We start from the raw sequence: 13,160 nt of genomic DNA, 5'->3' as shown, positions 1-13,160 counted from the left end.
TGGTGCCCTTGACACACTCTCCTTCCACCGCATCCTTATGTAAGTGTGCCACACCCACACCATAGTGTACTACCACCCAAACTGCTGACCTAAAGCCCATCAATATACTTGTGTCTATGCTGGTGTATGGTTGTGACAGAGGGTGTGATGCTGGTGGATCTTTCAGCAGCACCTCCTTGGGTGTCAATGGAGAGTCCTGAGTGTCCTGAGTGTCTCAGCTGGCTCTGGAAGATGGCTGATCTGTCGGACGAAGACAATTGGTTAGTATTATCACTCCTCACATAGTCAAATGTCCATGCCAGGTGAGACTGGTATCAGTAACATCATGGAGGCTTTGTTATTGCTGAATAACTGAGGATTCCTGTTTAGAAGTCCTTATCAGAAATGAGACAACCTTGTTGAATCCCAAATTTCTTTATCCGTCAGTCTGGCCTCAATAAAAGTCGAGATGGATTTGCAAGTATAACATTAGTTATTTTATTCAGCTTGCAAGCTAAACTTAGTCCACAGTGATACAGATAACATGTTGCTCTCTGCAGCTCCGGGACGAAGTGAATGTCCCAGACAAAGAGATCAGTACTGATACATTCAAATGGCATCAAGTTTCACATACTCGACACCCATAGGTCATCCTATGTCGCTCCTGACCTGTTTGATCCATTCTGATTGGCTCACTTCCAATCCCTTTCTCCGGCCCCTATCAATTCAGCATCACTCTCATAGACACACCTCTTCCTGCTTTTTTCCATGCGGTCTAAAATCCTTTGTCTCTACTTGCCAGAATCAAAGTGGCTTATTTCTACATTACATTAACTAATATCTCTAAAGTAACTATTTTATATCACATTCGTCATTCCCTCCTTTTATCATTCCATGATAACCGGACTATCCAATCCATAGCTACGGTTCCTCATCTAAAAAGATCCGTCGCTGCATTTCCAATTCCTGTCTTAGCCCCCCTTCATCTGCTTCACCCTCATGGATTTTAACAGTTAAATTTTTTGGGGCTTTGATCTGATCCAGTGCACCCCGCATTCTACCCATCACACATTTAAGGATGGCCAGGCCCACAAAGATGCAGCCGATAGCTACCACTAGATACATGGCCATATTTATCAACCAGTCCTTCCAACCTCCAAATCCCCAGTTACCCCAAGAGCCAGGATCCTGCATCCCGTCCAAGTGATCCCGTATGTGATCCATAAATTTAGTGATGTTAGCGGTCAAGTCTTGAACTCCCATGATACACTTGCCCTGCACTATGGCGCATACCCCACCCTCACGGGCCAGAAGATAGTCAAGAGCATACCGGTTCTGCATTGCAAACAACCGTAGCTGAGACAACTCCTTGGTTATTGCCCCGAGCGCTCCCAAGGTTTACTACCCGGGTTTTCCTCAGTTTGGCCTTTAACTAACTTAAGTGTATCTCCCGGTAACCTACGTTCTAGCTGTACTTCCCTTCTCATACGCCCCATCCTCTCTAGTCCCTTTCACTTTCTCATAGCCTCTTCCTACGCTCTTCTGACAGCCTGATTTTACCTTTATTGCATCACTCTTAACACATCCAAAATCAAATTTACATGTATTCCAAAAACAAGGCAATGTCCATATAATGTTCCCTTCCCATCGCCGGGACCGGTGCAACTGCTTCATGACTCCTGCATTCTCCTGAACTTTGATGACCTTCCATGAGTCGATACCATGTCCTCGTATATGGGGGCAGCGATGAACATCACCTTTGCAGAGGTGATGTAACCTTGTAGATTGGTTGGGGCTACACAGATACATAATATTCCCCTTTTCCATGTCCATCGCCAATAACACGCCAAGCGGAGTGAGGCCAAATATCATACAGACGATGCGTAGCCACTCCATCATGCTCCACACCTGTAAAATAGCACGGGGAATGATTTCCCGCATCAAGACTTTAACCACAGTAGCAGCTTTATTATCGATAGTCGGATACGCCTCGACCCATCTGCTGAACACATCCACAATGACCAAAACATATTTATAACATTGACACCTTTCCAACTCAATGTAATCCATTTGGAGCGTCTCAAAGGGACCACTGGGCAACGGGGTTTGCCCCATCCCACAAGGGATACCTTTTCCGGTGTTATATTGCTGACAAATCAAACACCGATTACTGATACTTTGGGCCAACCCCTGCATTTTAGGGTGCCACCAAGTGTCCAGCAACAAATCACTAGTCCCTCGAGCCCCACAATGAGTTGCAAAGTGTACACATTCAATGACCCATAAAGCCAGCACACCAGACATACAAGTCTGATGTGCAGGCGTGGTCCATAAAGAGGAAACAGAATCATATGTACAACCTAACCGTTTCCACATTTGTTTATCACTCTCAGGAGCGTCCTCCTGTAACCTTATGACGTCTTGGATGGTTGGCATTGACTTGTCAGAAGCAGACATATTTATAGTAGATCGTTTACTCTGACTTAACATCTTAGGCACCATCACTTGCTGAATTTGCGTGGCTGTTCGCGCTGCACAATCTGCTCGTTCATTACCAACGTCAACTGGGGTTGTACCATTCGTGTGGGCAGCGCATTTAATAACGGAAATCTGCGCGGGCAAGGAGGGCCTGCAGTAGGTCATTAACTAAACCCCGGTGGGATATTTGACCACACATAATCATGTCAGGTTGTTCTGACGAAATGTCACTCAAATCGCCCCTTATTGTGGTAGTTTCCTGAATCAAGGCTAAACAGTCGTGGCCAGGTGCGTCTTCATGGACAGGGGGACCACTAAGAAAACAGGCTGGATTGATAGTGGTACAGTGGTTAAATGTCAGACGTGGATTGTTCAAAAGGTATATCTCATACCTATTCTGACGAGCTGCGGTATGATGCTGAGTCTGCAGTTGCCTCAGTAGTGCGATGACCGAGTGGGAGCTATACACCGTAATATCCTGTTGGAGGGTGAGAGCATGTAACGGCTATGCGATGGCATTGATTGAACGTAAATCCTGGACTAATCGGTACTGGTCTGGTTTGGCTGGTTTTGGCACAGCAAGTATGGGGGTGTTACATTCTGATTGGCAAGGGACCAAAATACCCTGTTTCAACAGCTCTTGAATTAATTTATCTATTGATGGAGCAGCTTGAGATTTCAGGGGGTATTGTCGAATGGAAGGTAGCTTTACATGATCCTTAATCATCACCTTAATAGGTGTAACATTTGTCTTTCCCACTTGTGATGGGTATTCCGCCCAGACCTGTGGATTGACATATTCCAACACATCATGTCCCCTGTGATGCTGCAGTCGAGTGTTAATTGTTTCAGGGACCTCAAAATTTTTTATGGTAGTGCCGTCCGGCATGACTTGAAGTGCGTACTCTGTTGGATCCGAATGATCCACTGCCCTCCTGACCATTCGCCCCATATCCCTGGCATGGTACTGGTCGTGGACCTGACGTGTAATATGAGGGCTTACCGAAGCTGACTGTGGCCATAAATGTGGTGATATTGTAACAAAATCGGCTGTACCTTCTTTTCCCGTGACTGTGGCTGTAACCTTGACTGGCCATTCAGTCTCAAGTAATGGCCGGTATTTGTCTTCCAACTCCCTGTTTTGTCCAGTTCTGTCATAGGCCAGGGTAACGTGATGCAGTGACTGTTCAACGTCTAACGTCCACCACTGGGGGGTGATAGAAATATAGCACTGTTGTCTCATCCTCCATGATGTAACCGTTACCCCCTCATCTCCGCATTCTAGCTGTAGCTGGAAGATACACAGTAAATCTCGAGCCAACAAGTTACAGTCCAATCCAGTAGTCACTACAAACTGATGCTCTGCAGACTTATTCTCGTAAGTGACTGTCACAGGTTCAGAAATAGGATACTCACACACCTGTCCTGTCTTTTAAAGGGGCATTCCTGTTGCCAGTGATCTGCATGGCCGCAATTAAAACATGCATTGCTCCCTCTGTATCTGCCTCGTCCTCTTCTCCCAGTAGACCAATGGCCCCTCAGAGGGGGCTGCGGTTGTAGAGCTGTCGATGCGTTCGGTGGGCCATAAAAATGGGGTGAGGGTCCCTTTGGGTGGGTTTGGTATCCTCCGCTTCGCTGATCCACCCACCCAAAGTCACTATATTGGGGCTCCTGCTGATAAACTACCATTTCTGCCGCTTGTTGGGATCGCCAATCATCCTTTTTCATTACATACTCAGTCTTAACCTTTGTAACTGAGCCTCCTTCTTGGCCTACACCCTCCTTCCAATAAAATCTGACTGCCCTTGCCATCTGGGAAGGGTCGTTCTCTGTCCAATTCATGTTATTACATTTCACAGCAGTAACCACAGAAGGTGGTAGGCAATGCATCAACATAGCACAATATTGAGGGGAATTCTGACCATTTTGATACAGCAAGTCGCCTGACTGCCCACGGTAGATTTCATTAAAACGCTCCAGAAATTCCTCTGGCTCTTCAGTCTTCTTAGGTTTTAGGTCTAAGATAACAGAAAGATTTATGGGCCTTTGAAATGTGCTATTCAACGCATTCAGGATCTGTGTCCTTCTATCGTCGTCTAACGCATAGGCCTGCTGAAGTGCGGCATGACTAGCATAATTCAGGTGGTTAAGATAATTGCGGTACTCTGCTGGGGTTAAAATCTGCTGGACTAGGGCCCAGAGGTCCCTTGAATCAGCTTGATAAATTGAGATGGTAGTTCTCAAGGAATCCACGAAGGCAGCAGGAGATTTTTTTCTATCTGGGATTGTAGCCATAATAGCCATCATCTCACTGGGTGTCCATGGGAAGTAAACGTCTATCGTGGGGTTCGCTCCCGCAGTCACTTCATCGGAGTTTTGCATCTTCCTAATCGGTAACTGTCTCCGAATGTCACCAGGGGGCACTCTAGCTATTTCCCCTGGTTGTTCCAAGACTTCAACGTCTCTCCCTGTCACTAGGGGGAGTTCTTTCTCTTCAAAAGAAGTTGTTTCAGCTTCCTTTGTTCCCGAATCTTGTGGTTTCTCCTTAGTTTGGAGAGACTTAGGTGATATGCTTAATTGTTTCTGGTGAGGGTCAAGCCCTTCTCTCGCTGTCCGAGATCTTGTCCTAAAGCTAACTGGGCTTGTGGGACAGAGTTCCTTTTGCTCTTCTGGTCGTGAAGTTGGTAAATCAGGACCCACGCTATCACCCACACTATCATCCAAAAGGGCTTGAGTTTCTGGCAAATTTGGAATCTGGGGAGCAATGACTGGGTATATATTATTGTACTCTGGTGGTTCTGGAATGAGCGCAGACCATGCTATGGGTGCAGACGGAACTTTTACTGACTTTTCCAAATTATTGAATTTTTCTTTTTCTGTCAATTCAAGGCCAGCCATTGAACTACGTAGTTCATCTCTTGTTTGACCCGCGTCTTTCCTGTCTCTACTTGCGCTTTTTTTTTTAAAACTTAAAAATGTTTGAAAATTCAAATTGAATTACTGCAACTTGCAAGCTTAGCTCTGATCTCAACTCAGAACCAAATTTACAATTTGCTTAACACAAACTTGTATAACATTTACAACTTAATTATTTCTTTATCTCAACAATTTTTCTTTCAACAAGTTTTTTTTTTCTTTTACATTCACATAAGTGTTGGCAAAATCAACTATCATCTCCAGATTTACACTTTTTTTTAAAAATGCTGTCCGTGACCTCCTTTAAGTTTCTATTAATCTCCTGATAAAATGAGATAAACATTATTTCAAGTAAGTAAAACTTAAGATTCTGGCAATTTCAATCAATTGCTTTCGAAAATAATAACTTTTATCAAAGAGGTGGAGAAACCCACTGGTTTCCTTTAATTAATTCAAAACGTAACTTTGCTGGTGTTCACTGACTCAAAGGAAAGGTATCCGATTACACTACAGGCTGCTGCTGTTATCTCAAAGCCTGAGTGAGAAGCACTGTCTGTCTTTTGATTTTGCCTGCTGCTGTTAACCCTTTGAGAGACTTCTGCTTCAACCAATATGCAGCATTCCCCACAATCTCAACTAGTCCTCGGAACTGCGTTTTTCGCCAATACAGTCCAAGGAGACAATTTTAGCTTAATCAACTATATATTTAAAACACTCACACATAGAGTTGAACCATCTTCAGATTTAAAAACAGTTATACTGGACTGAACCTTCACTACTGAAGTCCCATCAGCCCTGAACCCATATAATAGACTGAACCTTCACTACTGAAGTCCCATCAGCCTCTGAACCCTTGTACTTGGAATTGAATCATCATTTGAGATGTCACATCAACCCAAAACCCTAACCCAAGCCGAATCAACAATATGAAATCCCATCAATTAAATTGCTAATCCCCAGGCTGACCTGTGATTTCGTCGAGGCGGTCTTTCTGTGCCAACCGCGAGTGACCAGACTAATCAGACGATAAGAAGAGGGGAACAATCAATGCGCGGTCATTTTCCAGTTCTACATTGAGGGCCCTCGTTCCCCATCCTCCTGTTCATAATCAGTCTAATTCTGATTTCGCAGTTGGACCAGGATCGCCCTGAGAAATCCCGGTTTTCGGCACCAAATGTTGAATCCCAAATTTCTTTATCCGTCAGTCTGGCCTCAATAAAAGTTGAGATGGATTTGCAAGTATAACATTAGTTATTTTATTCAGCTTGCAAGCTAAACTTAGTCCACAGTGATACAGATAACATGTTGCTCTCTGCAGCTCCGGGACGAAGTGAATGTCCCAGACAAAGAGATCAGTACTGATACATTCAAATGGCATCAAGTTTCACATACTCGACACCCATAGGTCATCCTATGTCCCTCCTGACCTGTTTGATCTATTCTGATTGGCTCACTTCCAATCCCTTTCTCCGGCCCCTATCAATTCAGCATCACTCTCATAGACACACCTCTTCCTGCTTTTTTCCATGCGGTCTAAAATCCTTTGTCTCTACTTGCCAGAATCAAAGTGGCTTATTTCTACATTATATTAACTAATATCTCTAAAGTAACTATTTTATATCACATTCGTCAACCTTACATTGTTTGCAATCTCCACCTATCATAGAATCATAGAATCCTTACAGTACAGAAGGATTAGGGTTAGGGTTAGGAGGCCATTTGGCCCATCGGGTCTGCGCCGACCCTCCGAAAGAGCACCCTACTGAAGGATCTCTACCATCCGGTTACCAGCAGCACTTTGCGATTACTGGAACTCAGTAGAAATTTAAGTTAAAACTTCTCAGGTGCCAATAAGAATTGTTTTATTTGTCTTCTATTGATTACAATTTGAAAGTCATTTAAAAGGCAATTCGTAGACAATTTGAAGCTTTCAAAGAATCACAGACATTGGGCGAAATTCTCTGGTATCGGCGCGATGTCCGCCGACTGGCGCCCAAAACGGCGCAAATCAGTCGGGCATCGCGCCGCCCCAAAGGTGCGGAATGCTCCGCATCTTTGGGGGCCGGGCCCCAACCTTAAGGGGCTAGGCCCGCGCCGGACGAATTTCCGCCCTGCCAGCTGGTGGAAAAGGCCTTTGGTGCCCCGCCAGCTGGCGCGGAAATGACATCTCCGGGCGGCGCATGCGCGGGAGCGTCAGCGGCCGCTGACGGCATTCCCGCGCATGCGCAGTGGAGGGAGTCTCTTCCGCCTCCGCCATGGTGGAGAACGTGGTGAAGGCGGAAGGGAAAGAGTGCCCCCACGGCACAGGCCCGCCCGCGGATCGGTGGGCCCCGATCGCGGGCCAGGCCACCGTGGGGGCAACCCCCGGGGCCAGATCGCCCCCCCCACCCCCCTCAGGACCCCGGAGCCTGCCCGCGCCGCCTTGTCCCGCCGGTAAGGTAGGTGGTTTAATCCATGCCGGCGGGACAGGCATTTTAGCAGCGGGACTTCGGCCCATCCGGCCCGGAGAATCGCGGGGTGGCCCGCCAACCGGCGCGATTCCCGCCCCTGCCGAATATCCGGTGCCAGGGAATTTGGCATCTGGCGGGGGCGGGATTCACGCCAACCCCTGGCGATTCTCCGACCCGGCGGGGGGTCAGAGAATCTCGCCCATTATCTTCTTGCTTAGGCAAACAGCTCGACAATAACTTTTAAAAGTCAAAGTCTGAAAATGACATATGAATACAGGGAGACAGTGAATTGAAAAAGAGAGAGAGATCTAATCTTCACCCTCAAACCAACAAAACAAAAACTACCAATCTACCCACAAAAACCTACCCCTACCCAAACCTACCTAAAAATGACAGAACAGAAACTCTTCAGTTATACTGTTTCATATCTGTCTTCAGTCATCTAATCACACCCCAATATAATCCTAATTGGTTTGGGTTGGACTCAAACACATTTGATTTGACGGCAAGCCGTCCAGCTTCAATATGTAACATTGCTTCTAATTGTTGCGTACCTGCACACTTGTGTATGTTAAAGAATGTGATATGGTGCTTGATCAAAGCCAGCAAAAACTGGTTGTATGCTGGCTTGGCTATTGTAACAATGGAGACTTCTGGACAATGACTTGCAAAATGTAAATCAAATCTGTTTTAATCTAGTAAAGTGAAATATGCTGCTTCTATGAAATTGTTATGTTTTGAGAAAGTTGGAATCAAATATATTTGATTCGATGTTTTATAAACTGTCCATTAAAATGTTTCAGCCTTATAAGTTATGGAATGTGGTTCACGCTGTAATCACTTATGGCCCGAAAATAGAACAATAGAGCCTTTAAGTTACTGGACTCTTGTCACCTCGTTGCCATGGATTCAGCCCTTGTCCTTGGAGAAATGTAGTTAAAAGTGTTTGTCTTGTCAGTCTTCTGTGTTACTTTAAAACTATGTACCTAAAAGTTATGTTGGACAAAATGATGACATGAATTTGCAGTATATGTGTTTTTAATCCATAATTTAAAACTGGGGCTTAATATTTACGCTTAAACAGCTATCTTTTACCTATATTAGGTGTATTATAAATACCTGGCTTTCACCTACCGAGGCCCAGTCCTCCGCCCTAGCCTCACAATCCCGTACCTGAACTTACATATCTTTGGACATTAAGGGACAATTTAGCAATGCCAATCAACCCAACCTGCACATCTTTGGACTGTGGGAGAAAACCAGAGCACCCGGAGAAAACCCACACAGATCCGGGGAGAACTTACAAACTCCACAGTCACCCAAGGTGGGAATCGAACCCGGGTCCTTGGCGCTGTGAGGCAGCAGTGCTAACCACTGTGCCACTGTGTCATCTCTGTCCATTGGACTCTTACCTTCCTCCAAGATGCCTGACTCTCCGTGACTAGGGGGCCTTCCTCCACGCTCGCACCCGAGCACAAGGGCATCTATCACATCTGTGCTCAGGATGAGAAGATTGACCACCCCATGGTCAGTTGTTGTGCGTTCATCGGCATTATGACCTCTCTTGAGCACAAAGGTCCTGTCATTACTCTATCCTCCACCTGCAAGTTCAGAACATGTTCTCATTCTCCCAACCCCCCCGAATCCCGTGAACCATTTGAAGTTCTGTCATCTTTGCACACCTGACCCTTGGATGGGTGAATGGTTTTCGAACTTATCTCCCAGCCTTAACATGCCCAGGTATATGCGTCTTATGTTCATTTGATCTCTACACCCCTAATCGCCACCAAGGATGGCTATCCTTCCTGATTTCTCCACAATCGACCATGCCAACTCAGTACTCACTCTTGCTGAGTGAAGAGCATTGAACCTTTATCGGCACTGTATCCTGGTGTCGCGGCTGACCTCGGCTGCCACCTCTGCTTGGGCCTTTTTTGTTTGATGGGGTGGCCTCCTCTTGCCATGCCACAACATAAGGATGTCCCACCTGGCAGTCACTGCCTCAATGAGAGTGCCAAAGCAGTCAACTGAGAAGCGGGGGCCAGAGTGCCCATCTGCATTGCTCCCCTCCTGGCATGTCGACTGGGTGCTGCTGCCATCTCTATTTCCTTTGCTCAGTTACCTGTGCCTCCTCTGTAACTCCAGGATGTCTTCTGCTTTCCGCCACAGCCGTGTTTAAACCTCCCTCCGGGTCCCCATTCGACCTGGCACCTGCCACACTCCTGCCCCTGCCTGCAAACCTTCTCCACTGGCCAGATGTTAATTGCATGACATGACATCTTTTAGACAATCCCGCCCATCATGCGCACCCAATGAATGCGAAATTCAGGCCTTAAACAAAGATGATCTCATTGACAATAAGCAAAGGCCGTTTTGTACATGTGTTGGCAAAATATTCTGAAGAATATGTTGACGTTTACTGCCAATTGAATAAGGATTCCCATATATGGTAATGTCAGATCCAATTTGATAAGAACAGTGCATATAATAGCCATTTTTCCTGTATTTGATAGCCACAAGAAGGAATGCTCGCCTGCAAAGTATTACTTGCTTAAGGAGCGAATGAAGGTATGGAACCTCTCTTCATTAACCATTCTCAATTCTTCCCAAATGAACACAAAGCACGTTGTTTATAATGGTCTCCAGCATTTTGATTTTTTTTTTCCTTTTTGTCTCCAAAAATGAAGGACGGGATTCTCCGGTCTCTTACATAAGAACAAAAGAAATCGGAGCAGGAGTAGACCATTCAGCCCTTCGAGCCCAGTCCGGCATCCAATGGGATCATGGCTGATCTTCCTCTTCACTATTCCCGTATCCCTTGACGTTTTTAATATGCAGAAATTTATGGATCTCAGTCTTGAATGTCCTCAACAGCTGTGTCTTCACCCTGGAGATTCACCCCACGATTCACCGTGAAGCACCAAGGATAAGGCAGATTTTATTAGAAATAGGCAGGGTCTGGTCAATGTAGACTGGGAGCAGCTTCTTGTGAGAAAATCTACTGCAGCACAGTGGGGGGGACATTCAAAAAGGAAATGTGGGGAGCACAGGCCCAATGTGTTCCCTTTTGGGTGAAATGTAACAGCAACAAGCCCAGAAAACCATGAATGTCTAGGAATGTTCAGGACTCGATAAGAAAGAAAAGAAAGGCTTTTAGCAGGTACAAAGGAGTCAAATCAGCAGAGACCTTAGTGGAGAATAGAAAGTGCAGGGGGGATCTTAAGAAAGCAATTAGGAGAGCAAAGAGGGGGCATGAAAAAGCACTGGCAGGTAGGAATAGGCAGAATCCCAAGATATTCCGTATGTGTATTAAGGGGAAGAAGCTAGCTCGGGAATGAGTTGGGCTCTTTGGGGACCAAGGGGGCAATCTGCGGTGGAGCTGGAGAATATTGGTAGGGTTTTAAACAAGGACTTCACATTGGTCTTCACTCAGGAGAAGGAGGCTGTTGATATAGAATTTGGGGAGAGGAACTATGCGGTTCTTAAACAGTTTGCCACAAGGAGCGAGGAGCTATTAGAGGTTTTGGCAGGTTTAAATGTACAAATCTCATCCCAGGCTGCTGCGGGAAGCAAGGGAGGAAAGTACAGGGACTCTCTCCCAAATGTTTAATTCTTCTATGGTCGCAGGGGAAGTGCCAGAGCATTGAAACACAGCGAATGTGGTTCCAATTTCCACACAATGGGAAGGATGTGATTGCACTGGAGAGGATGCAGAGGAAACTTTTCAGGATGTTGCCTCTGATGGAACAGTTGAGCTATGAAGATACTGGATAGGCTTAAGTTGTTTTCTAGAGGCAGCACGGTGGCACAGTGGGTTAGCCCTGCTGCCTCACGGCGCCGAGGTCCCAGGTTTGATTCTGGGTCACTGTCCGTGGGCTGAAGGGCCTCTTCTGTTCTGTATGACTCTATGACCATCTGAGTGACAAAATTCCTCCTCATCTCAGTCATAATTGGCCTGTGCCTTTTCATCAGGTACAGTCCCTAATATCTATTTATTAAACATTACCTCAAATTCACATGATCAGTAAGGTTCAGATATCTAGTTTAAAAAATCTAATAATGCCAAAATAATAAAACAATACCCTGGAAAATCTGTGTGCTGCTCATTCTAGTGGAAGACTTGGATTCAGGAGCATGTGTCGCTCATCCATCCAGAATATCCTTGATTGAGTGGAGAGTTAGCAATTCAATTAATTTTGCTGTGCAGCTCCATCACTATTGGTAAGTCCTGAATCCTGGACTTCCACCAGAATGGATGGTTGAGGATCAGGATAGAAGCTGAGGAGGCCTACCATTCAATCATACCCTTGCAGCTCAAGCCAACATAATGGAATATTCCACACTTACACAGATGAATGACACTCGAACAACGCTTGAAGCTCGACATCATCCAGGACAAAGTATCCCCCCTGAATCAGAATCCCATCCGCCACCTTAAGCATTCACTCCCTCCATCACTGAAGCAAAGTGGTAGCAGTGTGTACCACCAACATGGTGCAACTTGTCAAGGATCCTTTGGCAGCACCTTCTAAACTCTAAGACCCCTAAGGACGAGAGCAGAAGATGCGTGGGAGTACCACCACCTGCAAGCTCCCCTCCAATTTATCTTGTTGGGAAAATTCATTGCTGTTGCTTCATCTTCACTGGATTGAAATTCTGGAACTCACTCCCCAACAGTACTGGGGGTGTACCTACGCTACAGAGAAGGCAGTTCCCCATCACCTTCTCAAGGATAATTCAAGAAGGTCAATACATTTGTTTGTTTCACCATGTCATGCCGAACAAGTACCTGAAAATTCATCCTTCCTTTCCAATTGTTGGGACAATGGCAGGGATCAAAATCCTGGAGACGTACTTGGCTTGGTCAGACTCTTACTTCTGTGTCACATTCATTCCTGAAACAGACAGTGAGAGGATTATCTTTAAGGTATTGCTGATCAATTGGATCTTTTAAAAATTTATTTGTGGGACATGTGCGTCACAGGCTGTGCCAGCATTTATTGTCCATCTCTAATTTGTTATGGGCCAGGGTTTAGAGAACACAAAAGTGTCTTATGGAGTTCACCTGACCCACAACTTTTGATAGATTTTGGTTATGGGGAGCACAAGGGCCCACTCTACAGGTGTGGTGCGACAGAGATCTGAAGTAATTTAAAAAAAAAACAATGTTTATTCTATGAATCCAGTTAACATTTTATAAACTCACAGTAAACATCTTAGCAACTATCAACTCAAAGACTCCCCCCCCCCCCAAAGAATACAGTACTCTATAAGTAATCCTTAATCTTTCCTAGCAACATTCAGAAGACAAATACCCTCTTTAACAAAGATAGCAGG

General features: G+C 45.5%; 1 long non-coding RNA gene across 1 annotated transcript; it reads right to left on the bottom strand.

Moving 5' to 3' along the window:
* Positions 1 to 453: 453 nt before the first annotated feature.
* On the bottom strand, positions 454 to 12,692 carry LOC140429977 (uncharacterized). The gene is made up of 2 exons (XR_011949249.1): positions 12,613 to 12,692; positions 454 to 1,887 (listed from the first exon to the last, which is right to left on the bottom strand). It is a non-coding gene; the product is annotated as an uncharacterized lncRNA (long non-coding RNA).
* Between the last annotated feature and the right edge of the window lie 468 nt (positions 12,693 to 13,160).

This window comes from Scyliorhinus torazame, chromosome 9 (assembly GCF_047496885.1).
Source record: "Scyliorhinus torazame isolate Kashiwa2021f chromosome 9, sScyTor2.1, whole genome shotgun sequence".
NCBI lineage: Eukaryota > Metazoa > Chordata > Chondrichthyes > Carcharhiniformes > Scyliorhinidae > Scyliorhinus > Scyliorhinus torazame.
This window is presented reverse-complemented; position numbering and strand designations above follow the sequence as displayed.